Here is a 26,938-nt window from a genome sequence, read left to right as displayed (position 1 = left end):
TCATGCTTTGTGTTGCAGGTGGAACAAGCGCCCATGTTAGCTAGAATAATGTCTTTGTTTTATTAGTCAGGCAAGAAGAGAAGGAGATACATTGTAAGCTCAAGCTGATAAGGGAAATTGTTGTGTTTTCACACCGGAGAAGGCTTGGGAATCAAGGTCAACATTTTGCGGTTCAGGAACACTGCTATCCCATGGTAAATTACCTATAAGTCTGTGTTCGGAGCGGATGGCGTGACTTGCAAGGACTCTTGGAAAAAATACCAGTAATATTGCGATGTTAGAGTAGGGAAAACTCCCATTACTTCTTCTCTGCCTTCGGAGAGAGAGCATCTTAGAACAAGCTATGTCTCGATAGCTTTATGCTATCTAACCCATCGGTGGTGGAGAGACTTCTTAGGAAGACTCCACATGCTGACACCTTTTATTCCGTTTCCTGAGAATGCTTACGTAGGGATGCCATTTTAGAGTTAGTGAAGGGCTAGATTTTTCTCAACCCTCAATGCAGGGAAATTTGGCCTAATCTTTTCTGATCCTCTGCATTCTGCTTCCTAAATGAGTTATTTTGTTTATGCCACACTACTTCAACTTTATTCACAGATTTGGTTTTATGCTGATTCTGATGCATTTCTACACTCTTGTTTGGTGCCTCTATAACCAGTTATTTTTGGCTTTGTAATAAATTGACTAACTTTACGTAGTTGTCTGTGGTTATTATGTGTCCAGAGAAATTCCTATTGAATTGATTGGCATTAATAATGACACTTTCCCTTCTACGTTTACATGCTGCTAAAAAGGACCATCGGATTGTGACTCTAGAACAGATCAAGAACTTATGGGCCTGGCCCTTACAACATCAATGGCCACTCAAAGTTGTCATGTTGTTCCATACCCATCCTCAACACTTCATTGAAAATTGGGTCTCATGAACCTCTCATCCTCACCGTCATCTTGTGGTCATCATGGAGTCAACTTCCAGTGGTGTATCCTGAGTGACTGTAGGTACCTGCTGAATTAATCCTTTTCAAACGGGGGCCCAATGTCAGTTTTGATGATTATTGGAATGTCTTGTGCAGCAAATATTGTCTCCAGCTTGGGGTGAGCATGCTCAAAAGCTGCTGTTCTCCACTACTGGATACTTGGTCTATACTTTGATGATTGCGAGTGTTAGAACTGGCGATTTCTGGTTGGCTAGGGCTTGCGCCAAAGCCAGGCAGAAACCACCACTCTAGTCAGGGCAAGGAAGTTACACGCCAAAGACAACCCCTGCTCACCCCCTTGGTAGCTTGGCACGAGCAGTCAGGCTTATCTCTGAGGCGGTGTGTAAAGCGTTTGCGCGCGCACCCAGCAACAACACCCAAGGCCCACCACAAAGGAAACTCCACACAAGGTATTCTATAAAAATAACCTTTGTATTATACACAACACATCAGATAAAAACACACACTTTACAATGTGCCAACAGGCACGGGCAGAATTTACAAGGGATTATATATACAGGGGACAGGGCCACATGGACCACTGTCAAGAATTAGCACTTTTTGATATTCAGCACTTAGCACCAAATATAAAATTACTGTAGCACAAAAATAACATTTATATAGCACACAACCAGTACTTACTGGTAACAAGAAAGTACCACCTACGCAACCCTAACCACTTTAGGAGACTATCACGCAGGGACTCAGAACCTCCCTAGTACCACCGGTACCAGGGGAACACAACCACCTAAGTATCACAATACCTGGATGGGAAAACACACATTACACATGATGCATAAAACATTCAGAGGTGCAGAACATGGCACATGACGCATAACTCATTCAGAGGTGCCGGGCAGGTGAACACATGACGCATAAAACATTCAGCGGTGCTCTGAAAGAAAACACATGATGCAGAAACTACATTCAGCGGTGTCATAAAAGGAAACACATGATGCATCAAAAATACATTCAGAGGTGCAGGTAGGAACATTAGCGTGAAACTCACATGAGCCACCACCTGTGGCAGTCCCTAGGCCAACTGGCCTTGTCAGGGCTAGGACACTCTGTCCCAGTCAGGCTGCGCCAGCTGCGCAAGCTAAAAAGTAATTATCCCCAACCTAAACGTTGCAGCTGCCCACTAAGTGCTGGGCAGCTGGGAAACGGGCCTCAGGCACTCTGCGTGCCTCTGGAGCCCCCTCTGGGCTCGGTCTATTCAAAATGCCCCCTAGAGCCTTCGTGGCCCTAAACGAACAATGCCCCGCAACGTTGGAGTCCTGCTCAGGGACTCGCGAGCCTCACAGGCTCGTGAAACAATGTGTCCCCTTCGTGGGAGCGGCCCTCTGGCAAGCGGGGCCGCTCAAGTACCGGCAGGGATGGGTGGGGGCCCCCTCTCTGGGACCCTCGAAACTTAATTCACCCCCGTCGTTGGAGCCTCACGGGGCTCGTGAGCAATGCGGCGTTTTGGAGCCTCACAGGGCTCGTGGACACCGCCCCCGTTGTTGGAGCGCCACGCGCTCAGACCTTGACAATGTCTCTGGTCCGTCAGAGTCCCACACATACGGAGTCCCCCAGCCCTTCTCCACTTACCGGGCTCTTCTCTGGGGACTCCGGCGTCAGGACGGCTCTCTCGCGGCGGGGCAGGCACCGACAATGTGCCTCGGGGCCCTGCCGCCTCAGCAGTCCTTCTCTCCTGGGGGAAGCGCGGGGTAGGCTCCCGCCCGCTTCCTCCCACGACGTCCTTGCTTCACCCGGGCACTTCTTCAGCCCTGCACAGGAGCGCAGGGTAGGCTCCCGTCCGCTTCCTGTTTTTAGAACGAGGCTTCCGTCCCGCGGCACGCCCCCAGGCCTGCCTGACTTCCGGCTCGGGCTGCAGCGGTGATTTCCTCGGCACTGAGAGGGGTAGGCTCCCTCGCCAACGAGACGAATAAGCGGGGTGGGCACCCGCCAACGAAATCAAAGCGCACACAGCGCTATAAAGCAAAACAGCGCTCCCAGTACTATAAAGATAGCAAGTCCAGGAAAACAGCGCGCACAGCGCTACAAAGTTCAAGGAGCGCTCCCAGGCGCTGCAAATCAGCAAAAAGGTCCAGTAAGAAGTCCTTCAAGAGCAGGGGGCAAAGGCTGGGCCCAGAGCCAGCACACAGGGCCCTCCAGCAGGGAGGCAGTCCCCAGTGGCGGTCTCTCCTGGCGCCCAGCAGCAGCAGGCCCCCCCCTCAGATGATCCTGTAAGAGAACACCAAATGTAAGGGGACACAGCCCCTTTTTATACAGTAAAAGTCTTTGTCTGAAGGTGCAGGGAAGGGGCGAACCAGTTCCAACAGGTTCCTGAGCACTTTGTTTTGCTCAGCCCCTCTCCCTATTCACTGGCAGGGCTAGGGTCATTAGACGCACCACAGGGGCCGGCGCCAGCATTGTGTGGGGAAAGCCCTGTCCTATTCAGGACCCAGGTATACTCCTCCCCAGCCATCAGTATGCTAACCTCCCATTCACCACTGGGTGACTCCTCCTGTCCCTGGGGATTTCCCTAGTATGTCACATGACCTCCACCAGCCAATCGCCAGACAAGCCACACATTTCATACTGCACACTGAAGTGCCCACTTCTAGAAGTGGCACTTCCACACTAGGTACATGCACGCCGCACACATCATCGCGCAGCATTCAACCACACGAGTCCGCACATACCAAACTCTGGCCTGCACACCCCACGTATCAGGAACTACCAGGACACATACATTCCCCCATGCATTCCTATGGGAGGGCAGGCCAACCTGACAACACGCACGCACTTTACCCTGGGACACAGCGGTAAAGTGCGCAGAAACCCAAAAATCACTAAACCAAGTCATCAATGGAAAGCAAAAAGTCTCGGGGGTGAACCTGCCAGAAGGGCCGGGTCCAACACAACCCCCTTCCAGCCAAAACGCAGGGTAGACCAATCACCACCGTGAAGGTCTTCCCTGCTTTGGGCGACAAAGCACGGACGCAGGCCCACAACGGCAGGGACACTCTCCGGTTTTACGCCACTCTAAACCCATGGAATTCTTTCTAAAAGAACTCGGCGGACCAACTGAGCTACCCACTGGTATTCCTCAGCTGTCCGTGGCCAGGACCAGGCCCTAGGCCATCTAGGCGCCACTGGTCCTTGCCTGACCACAGAATGGGGGGTAGTAACCCCTGGCACATAGCAGCCATTCTCCACTCTACCCCTCATCAGGGCAGTTCTAAACATCCACTGATCTTCCAGCCCAGGGTCTGAACCCTCAAGCTGACCAACAGTCACGGGTGAGGCTCTCCTCCCCCTACCTCTCCTTCTAGGGTTCCGTCCTCTCCTCCTCTGAGAGGCACCCTCAGAAATCAACTTTCCCACCAGCTCAGGACCCCTCCCTGAGAACTGGTCTCCCAACCTAGGGTTTAACCCCTCAGGTTGCACCGGGGTCAGAGGCGGGCTCTCCCACCCTCTGCACCCCCTTCCAGAGTCCTGCTCCCTACCAACTGGGGCGGTACCTCTGGAAGAAGAACCGGTCAGGACACTGGTTACAGTAGTCCTACCCTTCAGGTCAGGCTGAACCTGGCCTCCCAACCTCTGGTCTAGAACCTTCGGTTGCATACTTGCCTGGCACTCCAGGACTTCTGGGGACTCACACAGTATCCCCCCAAGAGTAACATATGCCTCATATGTTGCATGACAGTCTGCCTGGCGCAGATCTCCCGTCCCCTGTCCACCTGACAGTGCGCGAAGATCCCCCAGGACAGACGTGTAGTCGCCATGGTCACCTCTAGGAGACTCAGCCCTACCGGCTGGTCCCTGACCCACTGGCTCCTCCACCGGGGAACACAGCCCCATGCCACTCCTCTCGCCGGACTTCTGTACCCTCCCTACCGGAGCGGTACTGCCTGACAACAGAACCACTGGAGCTCCATTTACAGAGACTCCAGGTTCTCCATACCCTAGGCGAGCTTCCTCAAGTGACCTAACAGGACAGCCTAGGCCCCCAACCTGGTGTTCCCTTAAGAAACCATCCAGGTTCTGAGACTGGGTTTCGGGCCTCTGGGGACTCAAAGTCACCCGCTCACTCCTACTCCACTGAGATAGGCCGTGAGCCCCTACACCCCTCTCACTACTCTGGGACCTAGCTGGGCTACTCTGAGCCTCCACCCCCATCCAGGACGGGAAGATCCCTGAGCCACTGCTATTGGAAGTACTCTCCCATACCTCATCAGAACCTTGGGCACCCTCCCAACGGTCTGCTTCCTCTGCCAGCTCCCATGGGCAAAAAGAGCCATACCTCAACAGGTGTTGGCGCAACCCGGGATAACAACTACCAAGCAGCTGCTCCTTGATAACCAGAGCATACAGTCCGTCAAAAGCCCGTTCCGTGTTTACCCTTAACCAATCATCCAGTGCATCCTCACATTCACCCACAAACGTGTCCCAAGACTGGTGAGGAAGCTTCTTACTGCCCCTGAACTTCAACCTACATTCCTCCTCTTGGAAAACAGGTACCAGACTCTGGGAATGGGGAATGGGACTCTCTGCACTGGGCTCTCTATCGCTGCCACCACTGGACTCCACCCTCCCTGGCGAATCCAGAAAACCACAACTGCGCTCTGGGGACAACTTACCCTCCAGAGCTAATCTCTCCCTGGCGAAGGCCCTCTCAGCCTCCGCCATCCTCTCCTCCACACCCAGCTGCGCCATCGCCCTGGCATGCTCTAACCTGAGCTTCTCCATGGCCAGCTGATGCTCCCTCTCTTCCCTCCTATCTATCCACTCCTCTGGGGACAGGTAAAGGGATGGGGTGCTGCCCCTGACACTGGACCCAGCAAGGGACTCCCTATCTATGGGGTCTTCACTTTCTACTGGCGTCCCTGTCAGGTAACCTTCCTCCTCTTCTGAATCTTCAGGGCTCCCCACAGACCCACCACCCTCTCGGCGTGCGGCCCGGGCCCTATCTTCCTCGCTGCGCTCTCGCTCCCACTCAACCTTTTGCCAAGTGATCAGGTTGTCCCTCAGTTTGGACTGGGTATCTAACTCACCCACCTCTATGTCCCTCTCCTCACAGAACCTTACCAGCTCCAACCTACTGTACCTAAACAGACCACAGAAATTAAAAGCAGGCTCCATTTTGGCGGACGTTCCTGAGAAGAGTTTAACACAAGGAACCTGAGTGTCTGAGCTAACACAGGAGTACATGATTCAAAAAGGACACCTCTAGGAGAGGAAATAATGGAACTTCAAAAACAATAATCCCTAAAATGTGATTATCTAATGCAGAGTTTTGTGGTGTAGCCAGTCGCTGCTGCGGTACAGCGCAAACGCACGTCCAAATCCCACCGCTGATCACCAATGTTAGAACTGGCGATTTCTGGTTGGCTAGGGCTTGCGCCAAAGCCAGGCAGAAACCACCACTCTAGTCAGGGCAAGGAAGTTACACGCCAAAGACAACCCCTGCTCACCCCCTTGGTAGCTTGGCACGAGCAGTCAGGCTTATCTCTGAGGCGGTGTGTAAAGCGTTTGCGCGCGCACCCAGCAACAACACCCAAGGCCCACCACAAAGGTAACTCCACACCAGGTATTCTATAAAAATAACCTTTGTATTATACACAACACATCAGATAAAAACACACACTTTACAATGTGCCAACAGGCACGGGCAGAATTTATAAGGGATTATATATACAGGGAACAGGGTCACATGGACCACTGTCAAGAATTAGCACTTTTTGATATTCAGCACTTAGCACCAAATATAAAATTACTGTAGCACAAAAATAACATTTATATAGCACACAACCAGTACTTACTGGTAACAAGAAAGTACCACCTACGCAACCCTAACCACTTTAGGAGACTATCACGCAGGGACTCAGAACCTCCCTAGTACCACCGGTACCAGGGGAACACAACCACCTAAGTATCACAATACCTGGATGGAAAAACACACATTACACATGATGCATAAAACATTCAGAGGTGCAGAACATGGCACATGACGCATAACTCATTCAGAGGTGCCGGGCAGGTGAACACATGACGCATAAAACATTCAGCGGTGCTCTGAAAGAAAACACATGATGCAGAAACTACATTCAGCGGTGTCATAAAAGGAAACACATGATGCATCAAAAATACATTCAGAGGTGCAGGTAGGAACATTAGCGTGAAACTCACATGAGCCACCACCTGTGGCAGTCCCTAGGCCAACTGGCCTTGTCAGGGCTAGGACACTCTGTCCCAGTCAGGCTGCGCCAGCTGCGCAAGCTAAAAAGTAATTATCCCCAACCTAAACGTTGCAGCTGCCCACTAAGTGCTGGCCAGCTGGGAAACGGACCTCAGGCACTCTGCGTGCCTCTGGAGCCCCCTCTGGGCTCGGTCTATTCAAAATGCCCCCTAGAGCCTTCGTGGCCCTAAACGAACAATGCCCCGCAACGTTGGAGTCCTGCTCAGGGACTCGCGAGCCTCACAGGCTCGTGAAACAATGTGCCCCCTTCGTGGGAGCGGCCCTCTGGCAAGCGGGGCCGCTCAAGTACCGGCAGGGATGGGTGGGGGCCCCCTCTCTGGGACCCTCGAAACTTAATTCACCCCCGTCGTTGGAGCCTCACGGGGCTCGTGAGCAATGCGGCGTTTTGGAGCCTCACAGGGCTCGTGGACACCGCCCCCGTTGTTGGAGCGCCACGCGCTCAGACCTTGACAACGTCTCTGGTCCGTCAGAGTCCCACACATACGGAGTCCCCCAGCCCTTCACCACTTACCGGGCTCTTCTCTGGGGACTCCGGCGTCAGGACGGCTCTCTCGCGGCGGGGCAGGCACCGACAATGTGCCTCGGGGCCCTGCCGCCTCAGCAGTCCTTCTCTCCTGGGGGAAGCGCGGGGTAGGCTCCCACCCGCTTCCTCCCACGACGTCCTTGCTTCACCCGGGCACTTCTTCAGCCCTGCACAGGAGCGCGGGGTAGGCTCCCGTCCGCTTCCTGTTTTTAGAACGAGGCTTCCGTCCCGCGGCACGCCCCCAGGCCTGCCTGACTTCCGGCTCGGGCTGCAGCTGTGATTTCCTCGGCACTGAGAGGGGTAGGCTCCCTCGCCAACGAGACGAATAAGCGGGGTGGGCACCCGCCAACGAAATCAAAGCGCACACAGTGCTATAAATCAAAACAGCGCTCCCAGCGCTATAAAGATAGCAAGTCCAGGAAAACAGCGCGCACAGCGCTACAAAGTTCAAGGAGCGCTCCCAGGCGCTGCAAATCAGCAAAAAGGTCCAGTAAGAAGTCCTTCAAGAGCAGGGGGGCAAAGGCTGGGCCCAGAGCCAGCACACAGGGCCCTCCAGCAGGGAGGCAGTCCCCAGTGGCGGTCTCTCCTGGCGCCCAGCAGCAGCAGGCCCCCCCCTCAGATGATCCTGTAAGAGAACACCAAATGTAAGGGGACACAGCCCCTTTTTATACAGTAAAAGTCTTTGTCTGAAGGTGCAGGGAAGGGGCAAACCAGTTCCAACAGGTTCCTGAGCACTTTGTTTTGCTCAGCCCCTCTCCCTATTCACTGGCAGGGCTAGGGTCATTAGACGCACCACAGGGGCCGGCGCCAGCATTGTGTGGGGAAAGCCCTGTCCTATTCAGGACCCAGGTATACTCCTCCCCAGCCATCAGTATGCTAACCTCCCATTCACCACTGGGTGACTCCTCCTATCCCTGGGGATTTCCCTAGTCTGTCACATGACCTCCACCAGCCAATCGCCAGACAAGCCACACATTTCATACTGCACACTGAAGTGCCCACTTCTAGAAGTGGCACTTCCACACTAGGTACATGCACGCCGCACACATCATCGCGCAGCATTCAACCACACGAGTCCGCACATACCAAACTCGGGCCTGCACACCCCACGCATCAGGAACTACCAGGACACATACATTCCCCCATGCATTCCTATGGGAGGGCAGGCCAACCTGACAACACGCACGCACTTTACCCTGGGACACAGCGGTAAAGTGCGCAGAAACCCAAAAATCACTAAACCAAGTCATCAATGGAAAGCAAAAAGTCTCGGGGGTGAACCTGCCAGAAGGGCCGGGTCCAACAGCGAGCAACTGATACCCATCTGAAAGGGTAAAGAAATCAGTGCTGTGAATGCTCTATGGATCAATGCAGACCTCTCTTGTCAGGATCGGCTTGGATTGCTCAGAACTGCTTGTTGCTGGGCTCTGATTGCTATTGCTCTTTAAGGGCCACATGCATCAAAGAATGGAATTGCGATTCCTAAATAGCGATATTTAGGGAATGCTATTAAGGAATCGCAATTCCTTATGCATGTAGGAATGGCAAAAAAATGTGCGATTCCTACAAATTCCTTAATAGTGACACGCAAATTGCCGCTCGTTATTAAGGAATGCCTTTCCATTCATTCCTATTGGCCTAGAGGTCCATAGGAATGAATGGGAAGTCATTCGCAATTTACGAGTGCTAAATAGGTACCCACAAATTGCGAATGCTATTTGAAGGGTGCTAGGGGGCTAAAAGGCCACCCTGTTGCACCCCCAAAATTGGCATGTATGCACATGTAGCACACACATATGCCCTAAGGGCATATGTGTGCGCCACATGGCACTTAGAAAATTTCAATTCTATGCATTTTTTAAAGAAATTGCAAATTACCATCAACTTGAAGTTGATGGTAATTTGCAATTTCAAATTGCAAAAAAGCTATTTGCGAATGCATGATGCATCGCATTTAGGGAATAACACTTTGCGATTCCCTAACTTCATTCGCAATTAAGGAAATCGGAAAAAATTGCGATTTCCTTAATTGCGAATGCCTTTGGGCTTAATGCATCAGAAATTGCATTTTACTGGCCTCAAACAAGCCGATTCTGTGAATTGGCCCATTTGCGACCGGTAAAATGCTTGATGCATGTGCCCCTAAGTCCTCAACTTGGGCTTGAAGGTCTGTGTGCCATACGTTTTCGCAAAGCCATGCTTTATTCTCAACTATATCCTCATTGCCTTAGTATGAAAAGTTTGGTCACTTTGTCACTCAGGGACATGAGAATCACAATTTTGATTCCTCTAAGTGTCTTCTAATGAGCTATCTCTTGAAGCCACCACAACCAGTTTCTGCCACATATCTGGTTGTTCTTATCAAATGGGCCTGAATAAGAGGTCAGCTGTCTTGTAGCATCCTGGTTGGTATGACACAGTAAAATTATACAGGCGTAGCTACTAGGCCCACTTTTCAATCCTCAGTGGAGGAAGAGTTGATGATCGTGGTAATAGGTGAATTAGTGGCTTGTGCCCTATTTGTGAAGACAATGGGCACCCATATGCCTGCTGGTTATCGTTGAAGCAGGTCTGTCCCTAAATCAATACAGCTTTGCATACACGACTAATTCAGTTTTAAGACTTTGATTGTAGTGCTCCATCACATAGTGCTTCTTTTATTAATGTACTTGTGATGTCCAGGAATGCTTGTTAATGAGTGTCAGTTAATGCCCACTGGCACTTGGTTTTTGGTTGGCTGTCAGAATGAACTCTGTGAAGATAGAGAGATTCGAGATAACACAACCACAATAATTAATCACTCCTTAGAAATGCCTTATTTCTGACACAGTCTGAACGGCGTTGACATTTTATATGTGTTGGGCTTTCTGGGGGTTAACCTGCAACTCTTGGTGGAGGAAAATGCAGTCAAAGACATGGATGTTGCCAGTTACAAAAATAGATTTCTGTTGATGTAGCATGTGCCTTTAGGCTGAGACAGATGTGAATTAAAGTAGTATCATTCACATTTAAATACCATCTATACCTGATAGGGTTTTCTCTTACTGAGGTCTGAGAAACCTCAGCTACTAAGGATATTCCAGCAGTTAGGCATTGAGAAAGTAATAATGTGCCTGCTTTCCTCTTATATTTGAAACAGGTGGGAGTCTGAATTTAAGGATAGCTTCAAATGTAGTCTAGCTTCATTTAGGTCTGTGAGGATGTTATCACTGGAGTCACTGATGTGTGTTTCTCTCTTTACCGGTTGGGAAAGTGCAAGTAAATGCAAATTAGCTACACAGGCTGTTTGGGTTTGTGGTAATGACCATGGTGGCTGACAAGGTGTCGTGCCTGATACAATCTCGCTGACATTGAGGGCTTCCTTTTTTTGTATTCCCACTTTAATAACTAGTTTCAGATGGAAGGGTATGTGACAGTACCTAAGGGCAACTGGTTGAATCACTTTGTTCAGATGTAATCTCAACGTAGCTGTGGGGGTATACTCCATCTCTGGCATTGAACCTTCCTCTGATAGATTAAACTGTTTCTGTCTTCATGATGGGTATGTTTTCCGGTTCAACCTTTATCAAACTCCATGATGCAAAGGAGAAAACCTTTCTGTGTTATGATGTAGTGTCTGGTCGTACCCTTTTCCCTTCCCAAACTGTTTTTCATGACCTCCTCTGCCATTTATCACACATTCCTAATGTTCCTTTTTGTAAAAATTGCAATCCAGCCCATTGATTACACTTTATACAGCCCCGGCTGGAGAATCCGGCTCGAGCCGGAGAGTACGGTCCGGGTGTGGAGAGTACTCTCAGGGTGCGGAGAGTACGGTTCGGGTGCGGAAATTCCAGCCCAAGTGCGGACGTAAAGTTGGGAGTTGTAAGTGCATTCTGTGAATAGCAAAAATCGTAAGTGCCTTCTGTGAATACCAAAAGTAGTAAGTTTAGGATTTTGTCTCAGATTAGTTCTGTGAATCGGCCCCAATAAATGTGTTGGTGAAGTTCACCTGTGTGTGTTAACAATAACATGAAAGAATGGCTAGTATCTACAGCATAGTGTTATTAGTTATCTGGTGTGGACATGGAAGGTATCACAAGTACACATGAGTGGAAGACATTATATTCCTTGTGTGGAGCCTGGGAGGTCAGGGAACAGGACATTACCACCATCGACACACAAGAGTACAAGATCTTGAACAGGAAAGAAAATATTCATTCAGTTTAATGCATCAAGTCGTGAAGTGCATATGTTTAAGTTTCTTTTCCTAGAAGTACTTGAATGTGAAGTCAGCTAGCCAGCACACATTGCTAAATCTGAATATATTAAACAAGGCCAAAGCCTTATATAGATCACAAAATATTCTTCATTTTGTGCCAAGAGGCTGTCGAAACGACATGCACACACAATTTGAAAACTGCAGAATATGACATGCCGTGTAAACACACCATAGAACGCTCTCAGACAGGGATGTGGAGTCTTTTATCTCTACCATGATTAAAAGCTTTCCCATAAAGCCAACTGGCTGATGAAAGATGTTTCTAAGAATACAGTTAAATTGACAATTTAACGTATTCACACAAAAATAGCCCCTGGATCCGAGAGGGGACAAACAGAAGTCTTGCAATGCAACTTAAAAGTGAATCTTTTCGTGAAGAACGCATAAGAGCCCAAGGGAAGCATAATCAAGAACATTTGCTTCCATACAGCTGCTGACTCTTGCAAACCACAAAAACATCATTTACTTAAAGATTCTCTATTAAGTACTATAAGCTGTTATTAATGCAGCCCATGAGGGAGATATACATAATTGACTCACTATATTATGCTAGATGTAATCCCATTACCTCCTCACCATATTTCTTTTTACAATGTTGATGGTGTATGAGGGGAGTGCACCGCCAAGAAAGCCCATACCCTCCCAATTCTCAGAGGACAGGTTTCTCATGTCAATGGCTCCATCCCAACTACGGGGCCCTTGTAACATGGACCCATTCACACCACACTGCCTGCTTTTTGTCTCCCTTGGTGGCAGATGGGCCACTGGGCCTTTATTAGAAGTTGAAAAGATGTGCCTACCCAAATAAACACAGGAGCCAGGGGTCCAAAAAGGTAAGCTTTACTTGTAGTTTAGCACAATACAACCAGCAGGGCAGCCAGGAAGAAACAACTGCCCACATTCGAAGGTACATATTTCACCCCTACATTCCACGTTCCCTCCAACATTCCGTGTTCCACCCACGAGCCACCAGCCAAACCCAACAGAAGAGTTACATTTTTCTTAATTTTACTTTACATCAAGGCTTGTTGTTGGGTATAGTACTATTGGACTGGAATAATGACCTGCATCTTTGCGTGGGTGTGAAGTTTCTGTCCCTGACTTGAGCTGAAGGCAGGACATCACACTTTTGTCCGGGTCTTTAAGCTGAAGGATGTTCAGAAGACTCCCTTTTTGTCCATGCCTACATGCTTGTTGTTGTTTGAATACGTGGCTGGCAGTAATTTTGTGATCCAGCCATATTCCCTAGTAAGGCACCAGTAAATACATTTTTTTACATTATTTGATTTTCCCCTGCACCACCTCCCTGCCACACTCTCTTAAATATAGGCACACACCAGCATTCGTTTTTTTAAGGATTATTCAATTTTTCCTTGCACCCCCTGTCTGCCATAAGTCTCTCGGGCTATAGGTGCACACCAGCATTCACTTTTTTAAGGACTATTCAAGTTTTCTCTTCACCATCTGCCTGTCATAAGTCTTTTATGCCACAGACTCATACCAGCTTTTATTGTTTAAGGATTATGCCATTTTTCCCTGCACCCCCTGACAGCCATAGGTGCACACCAGCATTTATTTTTTATAGATTATTCCATTTCCCCAACACACCCTGCCTTCCATAGGTCTCTTAGGCCATGGGTACACACCGGAATTCCCTTTTGTAATGATTATTAAACTTTCTCTGCATCCCCTGTCTCTATAGGTCTCTTAGGCCATAGACGCACACCAGTATTCACTTTTTAAAGAATTATTCTATTTTTCGCTGCACACCATGCCTGCCCTAAGTCTCAGGCCATAGGCGCTTACTAGCATTCATTTTTATTAAGGATTATTCTGGTTCCCATGCACCCCCTGCCTGCCTAAGGTCTCTTAGGCCATAGGTGCACACCAGCATTCTCTTTTTTAAGGATTATTAAATGTTTCACCTGCAACCCCTGCCTGTCACAGGTCTCTTTGGCCAGAGGTGCACACCAACATTCATTTTTGTAGGATTAGGCCATTTTTCCATGCACACCCTGCCTGCCATAGGCACATGCCAGCAGTCATTTTAGAAAGAATTATTCAATTTTCCCCTTCAGCCCTTGTGTGCCATAGGTCTCTTAGGCCATAGGCACTCACCAGCATGAATTCTTTTATGCTGTACTTTTATGCAGTACTGCCAGACAGAAGCGCGGCACAAAGTGACAATACACCACACCACCTGAGTCCTCCTCTGCCTGTTTTCACAGCTAAGTGCCCACAGACGAAGCTTGAAGATGGCCCCAAAGAAAACTGTTCCTACCAAGAAAGTGAAAAACAAAAACAAAAAGAGAGGGACCCATTCGCCTCACCAAAGAATGGGATACAAGTTAGAAGTGTGTTTATCCTTTGGTTACTACACACTTATTTGTCAATATATAATCTGCTCACAACTCATACCACTGAATCCCAAAAATTCCATCCAAAGACCACTGTAGCCTAAGGAGTAGGCACAAAAAACTGTCAAGAGTAGAAATTCTATACAAAATTGTTTATTAAAAATATTTTATACATATGCATATTGTACCATCAATGCATTAAAACATATTAAAAATATATTTAAAAATATTGTGAAGGATAAACGCACTTCTAACCTACCAAGAAAGTGACCAGTGAAGAGGAGTAGAAGTAGCAGATTGCCATCACTGGTGTACCACCCTCCACCTTTTTCAGGAAAAGTGATGCCCCTGCTTTACCGTCCTCTGGGCTGCAAGCTGCATCAATAGCACCACCCCAACCTAAGTCCAAGTCCATGTTTCTCAGTGAGGCAGCCACTGCAATCATGGTGGTGGGCAGTGAGCCTGAATTGGATTTGTCTCAGTTTCAAAGCACCCAACGCCAAAGGAAACTGAGCAAGATGGACAACAGGAGCCACAGCCGACAACAGTTCTTCCTGAAGTAGAAGCATAACAGGAGGTTGAGCTTCATGATGAGCAAGATGTAGCACTTAAACCACTGGCTTCCCAATCTCCAGCAAGAGAAAGAAAGGGTATTCCAACATCTTTTCCAAGCCCCCCTTCTGATGATCTAGACATGGATTGGTCTGAGAGTCCAAGGCACATTATGAGAGACAAGGAAAAAGGAAAGTTCCTGAAAGCCTTAGAACTTTGGATAGTGAGAGTGTGAGGAGAAGCCAGTGATTGTCATAGTGGAAAGCAATTCATAGAACACCTAGGTTACCCCTCCCATTCAACCTGCTCGGAGAGATATGACACTGGTTCCACCACCATTGTCAGCTTTCATATTTGTAAGACCCGCACTGAGACCTGCATTCACTGCTACCTCAGTCAAAGTGCACACTGCAGAAAGGCAAACGACATACTCACCTACCTTTAGCTCTTCACCTTTATCTCTTCAGGCATTGGCAGTGGGACACTAAAAACGTCCTCCTCCCAAGTGTTGGACTGCTTTACGATTAGCAAGCAAAAGGGTAACATTCCAATAATCTCCATTTACCACACAAGTGTTTCTCGAGGTACGTCTGGTTCACACTATATACTGGAGGCCAAACATCCCATATGAAAATACACCTTGTAAGCCAGTGGAAGGAGCACCTTAAAAAGGTAGGTGGTGGTGATGATATAGGGGAAGCAGCTCTGATCACAGTGGAGGTGATGAGTAAGAAGAGGATGACAGCTTTACACAAAGCAGCCCTGTCACCTACAGTGTGCCAACATCACCCTCATCAGCAACCTCCAAATGGCACAAGACTCAGATGCAGATACCACCGCATACAGTGATTACCTGAAGATGCACATTGAGTCTCCCACCTCCTGGTTCGCTCCTGAAGTTGCCTGTGTCAGTGGCACCACAGAAGAAAAAAATCCAGGCTACTATTATAGGCTTGTTTATCCATGAGGGGCCCTACGAACGCATCCACACAATGGTGTATTTGTACAACAGGAAGTTGGCTAAAATGTTAGAGCTGGACCTCCTCCCTTTTCTTTTGTGGAAGGAGTGGGATTCTTAGAATGTGGTTACCATCAGCCCAAAATGGAAGGTTCCCAGCTAGACCTATTTTGCCAGAGTTGCTCTTCCAGAGCTTCATCATGATGTGCTGCAATTGGTTGGCCAAAATGTACACTATCGACCTGATGACAGGCATGTGAACTAGTTGTCAAGCAATCGATCACATTTGTGTCACTGCATGCTTGATCTCTTTTGTGAAGGTTAGGTAAGAGGTATCTGCAGGTCTCAACGCTAAGGAAAGTTTTAAGGGCATTCAGGGGCAAGCAACAGTGGGGGTGTTCACCATGGAGAAATCCCATACAGCTTCAAACAACTTGGAAGACTAACAGCAAGGTTTTTGAATGGCTGAGACCCAAGGGCCTCAGAATTGGATTTGTTGCCACAGACAATGGGTAAATATAGTCAAGGTCATGGCAGATGGTGGATATTTCAGGGTCCTGTGTTAGGCTCATTGCATCAACCTGATTATGTCTTCTATCTTGAGAAATTCCTGCACAATCAGCAATATATTGCCTATCTACAGACATATTTGCACTGATTGCAGTCATTCCTTTAAAGCCCAGAAGCCTTTGAGGATCATTCAGCTTGCCAAATAGAGTACCAGTTAAAGCCCTCTTACAGGAGGTGTCAACACGTTGGAATTCGACCTACTACATATTGCAACTTCTGTCTAAGCAGTACAGACTGATCACTGACTTTGTCCTTCAAAAAGGAGGAGATGCACCTGGGAAAAGCATGACCATGGAGATATAAAAATGGGTGCTAGTAAAATGCAACTTTTGGTTAGGTTTTCACACAGGAAGTCAGCAAGAATGACAATACGATGAGCCAAGCAATCACATTGTTGCATCTGATACAGGAACAGTTAAAAAAGTTGGTTCAGAGCTTAAACCTTCACTTGGCTGTTAATACAAGGCTGCAAAGAGAGATTGTGTCCTCCAAAGAGTATATCTGTGACACAATTCTTGTTCCAGGGTACAAAAAATACTTTCATCCCTTTATCAGAAGGGGATGTTTCGCAATAAAAGATGTGTTGAGCAAGTGAGAGACCTGGAAGTAGAATGGGTAGAAGTTAGAGTCCCAGGCAGATGCTCTGGCTTTAGCCTTCAAAATTCAGAGGGCAGTGGTTTTGTCTCACAGCATCCAACACCAACAACAACGCTAGCAAGAACACCAGCAACAGAAGAATCAGACTCAACCTCTGTTATGACTTGGTTTCAAGTGGACGGGCTTAGGTCATATGCAGAGGTAAAGGCAACAGAGGTCGAGCAAGTGGCAACACCAATGACCATTCAGAGGATGGTCCAGGACTATCTGAATGACCCAAAAGAGGTCTACCTGGGGATCAAAACCCATTGGTCTATTGGTATGGGAAGAAGCGCTAATGTCAGAGCTCAACAGGCTGGTTATAAAGTATCTGGCGTGTGCGGTAGCTAGTGTGTCTGCTGTGCATGCTTTCAATGCAGCTGGTGCAGTTGACATAGTCAATAGAAGCAGTATTGCACCTCAAACTGAGGTGAGATTGACCATAATTAAAATAAACCAACACTTCATACTATAAGATTACACTGTTACTGAAACAGCACAGGAGGAGTATGAGGGCTATTGGTCAGACTCAAATGTGCTAACTGACCAACTTCTGGGCGAACCCCTTGAGTTTAAGAACAAAATCTACTTTTGTGACTGAGTGGGCTACAATACAACTTTCATGATATCGCTGAGCTGCTTAAAATAAAACGGATATTGCTAGAGGAACATTTATATAGTTGGTGTCTTACTTATGCACCCCTATCATTTATTCGCATGTATGGACTGTGTTGAAGTGGGACCACTGTGCACAGAAAAACCTCCCAATTCACTTAAAGGACATGATGACAATGCCTCCCCTCCTTTTCCTTCTTTTTTTCATTCCCTAACTGGGCTCAGTCAGTAATTCACAAGACTACCTTTGTTTGTTGCTTCCATGGGAAAAGAGGAGATACAGTAGACAAGTGTTTACCATCATCCTTGCAACAGCTAACTATTGCACTAATGAGTGATATCTATTGAGTGAGTATGAGTGATAATGATTCATGTGGTTCCAGACAGTGAGGGTGTTGTTCAACTAATTTGTAAACTTGATTTGAATGATTTGCATTGTTTTGGGCCTGGTGGGTGATTCTGCCTGAATTTGATTGCCCCTTTCACACTTAGCTAGATTTACTTGCATGGTCCACTCCTTGCTGTGCTTTTTTCAGGTTCTTCAAAGACCAGACCAGTCAGTGTAGTTAACAAATCTACACAAAATCTTCAACATTTTTTGCTCTTCTTGTTCATCAACAGTCTATCTTTCTCAATCTCATTTGGGTTTGGAGTCAGACTGAGACGACACTCGAGGTAGGACTCAGGCTGGACTACCTCGACAACTAGAAGAAGGAAGTTATGAACAATGACTATCTACTTCAAAGGTTAACCAACATGACCCAAAGAGGCCTACTCAGCTCTGTGAAATAGAGAGAGGTGCATTGATTTGGGAAATGCGGAGTAGTGTGCTGGCTCAAATGTCAAACTCCTCTAATTTAGTGGTTGTGGACGGGGGAACTGCAACTGGAGGCATGCCACATGATGGCCACAGTTGGCTTAATGTTATGAAAGTTGCGATATTGATCAGCCAGGTACATGTGGCTTCTTGTCTGGGATTGGTTATAAACTGTCCTCAGTTAATCGCACATGAGTCATGATTACAGCAGTCTATGCTCTTGCTCTCCCTCATGAAGCTTATCTTCTCCTTGACTTTACAAAATGAACATTTACTATTTTTCAATACACAGGCCTTCTCTTCTTCTGCAAAAAAAGCTCCTTAACCCTCCTGCTTACCTTACATGACCTTTTCAGCCATGCACCGAAACGGATATTCTGAGAAGAAGAATGCAGATGCATCGCCCAATTTGGCATTTATATACAGTATAATTTTTGCTTTTAACAATCATATACCATCAGCCGTATCACAGTAGACAGTGCATAGAAGAATACAAATGATGAACTGTGATACAGCGAACTGGATATTATATTTGTCATACTGTAAATCCCATCTGCCAAACTCCAGAAGAGTCCTTTAGTCCCACATTACACCCAGGCCTCCAACACAGATTATTCTCAAGAAATTCCTTCATTTGGTAGTGGGGGAAATGAGTTAACATGGAGGTAAGTTTATGCTATACGGGTTGGGCTAGGTAGAGGTTTAGTTATGGAATGATTGGATGTCACCGAACATGTACTACTCTTTTGCTTAGTCAAATTGATTATTGGGAGGAAAAATATTGGAGCTGTTAATCCATAATGGAAGCCGCGAAATATGACTTCACTTGAGCAGAGAAATGTGGCACAGACATCACATGCTGAGATAGAATTTGCTTTTTTAGGTTAGTTGGGACAGAAAGACAGAATGATGAAGTGGATCTCTAGTAGCCGACTGGGTGGGCACTGGGAAAAACACCTTCTCTTTGTGCATTGCAGACTTAGTTTCGTCATGCCGCTGTGCCACAGTAGACGCACATGATTTCACTGCCTGCATTGCAGCATCAAATTACCCTGCACTGCAGTTTTAAATGGTGAAATGCCCAGGGCGGGGACTGGGCTCTGGAGGTGATGGGCAGGATATCTGCCTTGCTTAATAAATACAGTATTGTCAATAAGAAACCAAGGTGACTTACCGCTTGTCCCTGCCATCGCTGGGAATTTCCCACTCCCTCTGCTGGCTGGGTCTCCTCCAATGTCCCTGCGATGACGCATTACTGGTGGTCTGTGCACCTACAGAAAAACATAATGCACCCATTTTAGATACCAGATAGTCGCCTAAGTATTTATTTTGCACAAGGTTCAACAGCAGTAGCTCACTACAGTTAGGTTAGCAAGCTGTCAGTATCTTCTTCTATCGAAAGTAATCACTTTGGGAGGTCTGTGTTACTTTGTTTGTTGCCTGACAACATTTTAAAAACCAGGTAGGCATTGAGTCAACCAAATACATTTTTTCCTAAATAAGGGATAATAAAGGAAGGGCATAAAGTAAGGCTACAAATAGATAAGGGGAAGAAAGGGAATACAAAGGAAATATGCTATTGATTGTGGTATCTCATTCCTGCCTTGCTGTACTGTCATGGAAACTGCTAGTATAAGACAACACTGGGTCTCCATGACCATGATGATCACTCTATCTCTGCTCCTATACAATTTGACAGTTTGATCAAGAAAACCACCAACATGTTTGGTGACTTGAGTACCTGAACCTGGCTGTGTAAAAAAAGGACATTTTTATTTTGAGCTTGCTAACGTGTTTATGCAAGAGGTTTTTAAATCTTAGTGTGTGTCACTCAGTTAAAAATGCACTTTTAGCATTAGAGGGTGTTTGCAGGTGCGTTCACTGTCTTTGTTCCAAAAGAAGTGTGGGCATGATGTAATAATAATACGTCAGGTTTTATCAATAGAGTGCTGACTGCATCAGTGGCCAGGGCCCAGGGTTATAAAAATTTCATGCAAGGGCAGAAAGATGACTGGCTGCACCGCAACAAAGGGAGAGGGCAGGAATGTGACATTTATGTATTAAAATATCTCATTCCTGCTACTTCCCTAAGCTGTCACACCGAGTGCTGCCTAGCACACCAATGCAGGTATCCTTGAGCCATGAGGGTTCAAGGGTGCCATGTAACATGGCACAGCACCCTGGATTGTTTTATGCAGGAAGGGACACCTCCCTGAACAAAAACAATCCTTAGAGGCAATGGCAAAACAAACCCTTGATAAAGTAGTGATGCATGGTGCCAGCCTGATCGTGAGGATGTCGGAATTTAGGAAAGAAGGTGGGGAGTAGAAGTCAAGTGAGTGATACAAACAGTGTCCTTTTTGGCTTTGCAGTTTGCACCAGAGGGCACATGTAGCAACTGGCCACAATCGTTGCTGCAAAGATATATCTATATCTATATCTATATATCTGTATATATACATATATATATATATATATATATATATATATCACTGAAAAAACCATAGGTTTCACACATGTTATAGTTAGCTGGACATTTCACTCGTAAAAAACCAATGAAATTCCCCTGTTATAGTTAGTGCAGGCAACTATAACTCACGCGACCGCAATCCTCTGCTGATGATGTCAAATATTACATCACTGATGACATATGTGTCTTTATGAAAAATAAATATTTGTAATGTATAGCTAAAGATACAGTATTAGCATCAACAGAGGATTGCGGTCGCGTGAGTTATAGTTGCCTGCACTAACTATAACGGGGGAATTTCATTGGTTTTTTACGAGTGAAATGTCCAGCTAACTATAACATGTGTGAAACCTATGGTTTTTTCAGTGAATTTGCAAGGTTTTTTAAATGCTAATTCCTAACTATAACGTGTGTGAAACCTATGGTTTTTTCAGTGAATTTGTACGGTTTTTTAAATGCAAATTGTTTTTTGAGATTTTTGGTAAACCTATGTATAAAATAATATATGTACTATATCCTGCATTATGGAATGGTTAATTTTTTTTTATGCATTTTTTTTTCCGTGCGCGTACGGTAAGCTGACGCTACGCGCTCCGTACGTCATAAGTACGGTGCGCTTACGTGATACGATGCGCGTACGGTAAGCTGACGCTACGTGCTCCGTAAGTCATAAGTACAGTGCGCTTACGTGATACGTACGTGACGTACGCGTACACGCATGCGCGTTGCGCGGAAGCAACGTCGCGGTTACGCAGGGGCGTGTAATGCACATGCGCGAGTGCGTCTTACGTACGCGCTCTGTAAGCGCTCCGTAAGCGTCACGTTTGCGCATGCGTACTTGTTTACGAGCGTGTACCGTAAGCTTACGGAGCGCGCACGGTAGGTCATGTAATCCACAAATAACACTTTTCATTGGTTGAAACTACTTTCAGTTCCAGAAACTTCCCACACCACACCCATTCCCCTCATTACTGCTTGAGATCCCCTAGGAGAAGGAGCTGAATTGACATTGAGATACAATGGCAGAACAGCAGACCTCTTCTGAGAGTGAGCCTAGCAGCACCATCATCAGACAGAGAAGGAGGAAACAAAAGGATTCTTTTGTGTGGGAGTATTTTACTTTTCCAGAGGGGCAGAAAAAGGTCAATGCTCCATTGGTCACTTGCACACTTTGTGACCGTGTTTTATCTAGAGGAGATCCAAGGAAGAAGTAATCCTTTGGAAATCACTCTATGATGAGACACATTAGGGATAAACATCCCAGGACCTTTGCTCGACATACTGAAGAAAACTCTTCAGTAAGTCACCGGAGCCCAACCTCAGAAGCTCAGCCGAGTACATCATCGGCAGCTCAGCTGAGCCCTTCCTCTGGGGTGGGAGCATCACCTTCTTCTGCTCCTCTGGACATTAACCCTCGATTTCGGAGGGTTTCAATGAGGTGTACAACGTGTTGTGGTCTTATTGTTTTTGGGGAGACCAGTGTTTCCCTTATTAACAATAAGATAGACCAGCACGTTTGTAGACGCTCATAATATTCCCATTCTTTCTTTCCTCCATCCCTGTATTAACCCAACGGCTCTTTTAAGAGCCAACCATACCTCAAAATCTTTTTTATTTTTTTTTAAGCTTTCCTTTTTGAAAAATTTTTTGGGCCGTGCGCGCACGGTACGCGTAATTACGCGAAGTTCGCGGAATTTTTCCTCGCGGAATTTCTCCATTTACGCCGTACGCTACGCGCATTCGGCGATTTTTCGAAAACAAATTAAAATTAATTTTTGCCCCTGACAAAGGCTAGGGGGTCAGGAACTGTCCACCCTGCCCCCTTTTCACGTTCTCCACCTTTGTTTTTCACCCCCTCAGACTGCGAGAGACAAAATGGCGGCCGACACTTCCTGGTTTCGACCGATTCGAATGTTTACTGAGATCTAACAACCAATCAGAATCGCGCTCGTGAACGGCGGCGTGCGCGTACGGTAAGCTTACGGTACGCGCTCGGAGCGCGCCTATAGATATATATATTGATTTAAATGCTATTTTCTCAGGAAATACTGAACAGATTTACACGAGACCTTCAAAAGGCACATCCCTGACCTAACGGCTACCTCTCTGCCAAATTTCAAGTAATTCTGTTCAGCCGTTCGGGCTGTAGCTCGGACTAAAGGTCCTATGGAAAAATGCATGGGGAAAACGCGTTTTGGGACCCCCCCTTTTTCTCAGCCCCCGCTTGACGAATCCCCCCGAGACTTTCAGGGTAGGAGCGGAGCGGAGCGCCCCACCTATTTTGAGAATTTCGCGAGGATTCGTCAATCGGCACCAAAGTTATTCCAAATAGAATGTTGCGGATTTCCTATGGAAACACGGTCCTAACTATAACTATCTACTGGCGACCGCCAGTAGATTATATATATATATATATATATATATATATATATATATATATATATATATATATATATATATATATATATATTATCTACTGGCGGTCGCCAGTAGATAGTTATAGTTACAACCTAGTTTCCATAGGAAATCTCAAAATTCTATTTTCAATAACTTTGGTGCCGGTGGACGAATCCTCGCGGAATTTTCAAAACTAATGGGGCGCTCCGTTCAGCTCCTACCCTGAAAATCTCGAGGTGATTCGTCAAGCAGGGGCCGAGAAAAAAGGGGGTCCCAAAACGCGTTTTCCCCATGCATTTTTCCATAGGACCTTTAGACACAGCTACAGCCCGAACGGCTGAACAGAATTACTTGAAATTTGCCAGAGAGGTAGCCATAAGGTCAAGGAAGTGCCTTTTGCAGGTCTGGTGTAAATCTGTTCAGTATTTCCTGAGAAAATAGCATTTAAAAGCATATATATATGTGGGCGGAGCCTAACCACACATCTCATCCTGAGATCTGATTGGCTGTCAGCACTTCATCCAAGAAGTGTTGGCAGCCATCTTGGGACCAATATACATGATAGCACCTCATTAAAAAGCATTGCAGTTAATAGAAGGTTTTAAGACTTTAGTTACATTATAAATCATTTGCTGATGGTACCATACTCATTTTAGGAATTGTGGTATGTTCTAAGGTGATTTCACCATGTGAAAAAGCCTTCTGCTGGGATATCATGATTGAGAGAAAAATATTTTCTCATGCTTTTACCACAGAGGTTTGGAAGGTGATCTATAAGCTAAACTGAGAGCTTATTTTCTGTAAATTCACATTATCTTTCTCAGTCATGTGAGAATGAAGTCTGACATTCTCAGTAAAACATGTACATCCAACAAGGGCAGAGACTGTTAGTTGATTCCTTTGTGTTCTACTGCAGCTTCCCAGAGTGTTCCAAAGAACTACTAGAGCGCTAACAGTCCTACTTATGATAAACGTATGGCACACCTGAAGCCATCTTGCTTGGATTAAAGTGGTAACTCTTAAAACATTTAATTTAAAAAGGAACAAAATGAGGGGGTTCATTTTTCCATAAAAAGTATGATTAGTGCTGCAGAAAGAAAAATTAGGGCACATTTTGAGTGACTTCTCAAATCCTCTTCTATTTCATTAAAAAATTCTGACATGCAGACTGAAACATGCACTTTCAATACCAGCAGCAGTTTTCCCTGGTGAGCAGTAGCTTTACCACAGTGATCTAATGAGTAAAAATAGTGCTAACATTCTGAATTTATGGCAAATGTGTGACACATCTGAATGCCTTCTTGATGGAATCAAAGTAAAAAACTGAAAGTATTTCCTACTGAGGAGACTGCAGTAAATGAGGAAATTAGGAAACTTCATAACAAATAAGTCTCCCAAGATGGCCGCCAGAGACAAAAGAGCCCAAATGTAGCCCAAATATCACCCAGATGTAGCCCAAGTATAGCCCAATGACAGAATGTCCCAGAATGTTCTTAAAAACAACTAGAGCGCTTACTGTCTTCATTATGACAAAAGTATGGCACACCTGAAGCCATCTTGATTGGAATATACTGGAAACACTTAAAACATTTAATTTAAAAAGGAACACAATGAGGGGGTTCATTTTGCCATAGAAATTATGATTAATGCTGAAGAAAGAAAATGAGGGCACATTTTGAGTGACTTCTCAAATCCTCTTCTATTTCATTAAAAAATTCTGACATGCAGACTGAAACATGCACTTTTAATACCAGGAGCAGACTTCCATGGTGAACAGTAGTTTTACTACAGTGATCTAATGAGCAACTAGAGTGCTAACATTCAGAATTTATGGCAAATGTGTGACATATCTGAATACCTTCATGATGGAATCAAAGTAAAAAACTGAAAGCATTTCCTACTGAGGAGACTGCAGTACATGAGGAAATTAGGAAACTTCATAACAAATAAATCTCCCAAGATGGCCACCGGAGGCAAAAGAGCCCAAATGTAGCCCAAAATCACCCAGATGTAGCCCAAATATAGCCCAATGACAGAAGTGTGCAAAACACTTATTATTTTGTGTTTTTGAAGTGTTATATAGTGCAGACTTGTCAGGTATTGGAGTGCTTTACATGAGCATTGGTTACATCACACAAGAACAAATTCATTTTGGTTGTAGACATGGGGAGACTAAGTGATTTGACCAGAATCACAGAATGTCGAGCTGAAGCAGAAACTTCAACCTGGTTCCCCAGTTGCAAAGTCTGCAGTTCTGGAAGTAACACCACATCCTCTCCCCTAAGTGCAACATTTAATCAAGTGGTCAACTGGATAAAAAAACATAAAGATAACAAATAATTTAAAAGTGCTTTGTCGCTATTTGAAAACTCAGAAAATATGTCCCTATTTTAGTCTTTTAGAGCACTAACCATAATTTTGATGCCAATAAGACCCTCTCATATATGTAATTTCTAAAGGAAATGCTCTAGGTATTACAGTTTTGATTACATCAAGATGATGTCAGGCGTTCCACACTTTTGTAATAAATATAGAATGTTAGCAATCTAGTTGTTTATTAGGATACTGTTGAGAGGCAGAGGCCAGGGGCACGGACTCTGAAAATTGAAGGCAGGTAGGAGGGTGCAAAGGCAACAATTTAACCACACTGAGCAGGCAGGAAGGGCCGTGGAAGCACAACAGACTATGGAGGGCAGTGGAAAGGGGGGCAGGGGCAACAAACCAACAATACAGGACTTGCAAGAGAGGCTGTGGCAATGTAATAGACCATTGTGGGCAGAAGGAAGAGGCAATGGTAGTACAACCATACATGCCAACAGACCCGATTCAGCCAGGAAACGTCCAATGTTTTTAAGCTCAAATGGGCTTTATTTGATCTGTCTCCTGTCTACAATCTCCTCTTTTTCAATGTAACTCAAAGGGGAAAATCAATACCCCAGTTTTTTTTCAAAATCTCCCTCTTACCAAGTTCAAAATAATCGCAAGTATGGCACATTGGATCATGGAAGGAAATGGGATAGGGACATGGACTTGGATAACAGAGGACAGGAGGGACATGGAGAGGTGCACCAAACCGACCCTGCAGGGCAGGCATCAGGGTTTGCAGCAGCACAATACACAGGGCATGCAGGACGGGAGTGCAGCACAACAATCCATAGAAAGCAAGAGGGAGGGGACAGGACCATGCACATGGACAACAGAGAACAGAGGGGCAAGAGGCAATGGTAGCTAGCTGACCATAATGGACAGACAGGAGAGAAAGCTGCAGCATAACAGACCATAAAGGGCAGGAGGGACGGATCAGGGGCATTACAATGGAACAGACAAGCCAGGAGGGAGGGAGAAGGGGTCTGCACATGTAAACAGAGGGCTGGGGGCAAGGGGGCAGGACAGGAGCAGCAAGATAGCCATGGAGGTCAGGCAGGAGGGGCACTAGAAGCAAGACACACCATGAAGAGCAACAGTGAGACTGTGATGGCATACACACAGACCATGGAGGGAAGGTGGGAGGGGGTCAGGGGCAGCTAACTGACCACACAGGGAAGGTGGGAGGGGCCA

Source organism: Triturus cristatus, chromosome 5_1, assembly GCF_964204655.1.
Source record: "Triturus cristatus chromosome 5_1, aTriCri1.1, whole genome shotgun sequence".
In the NCBI taxonomy this organism is placed as follows: domain Eukaryota; kingdom Metazoa; phylum Chordata; class Amphibia; order Caudata; family Salamandridae; genus Triturus; species Triturus cristatus.
This window is presented reverse-complemented; position numbering follows the sequence as displayed.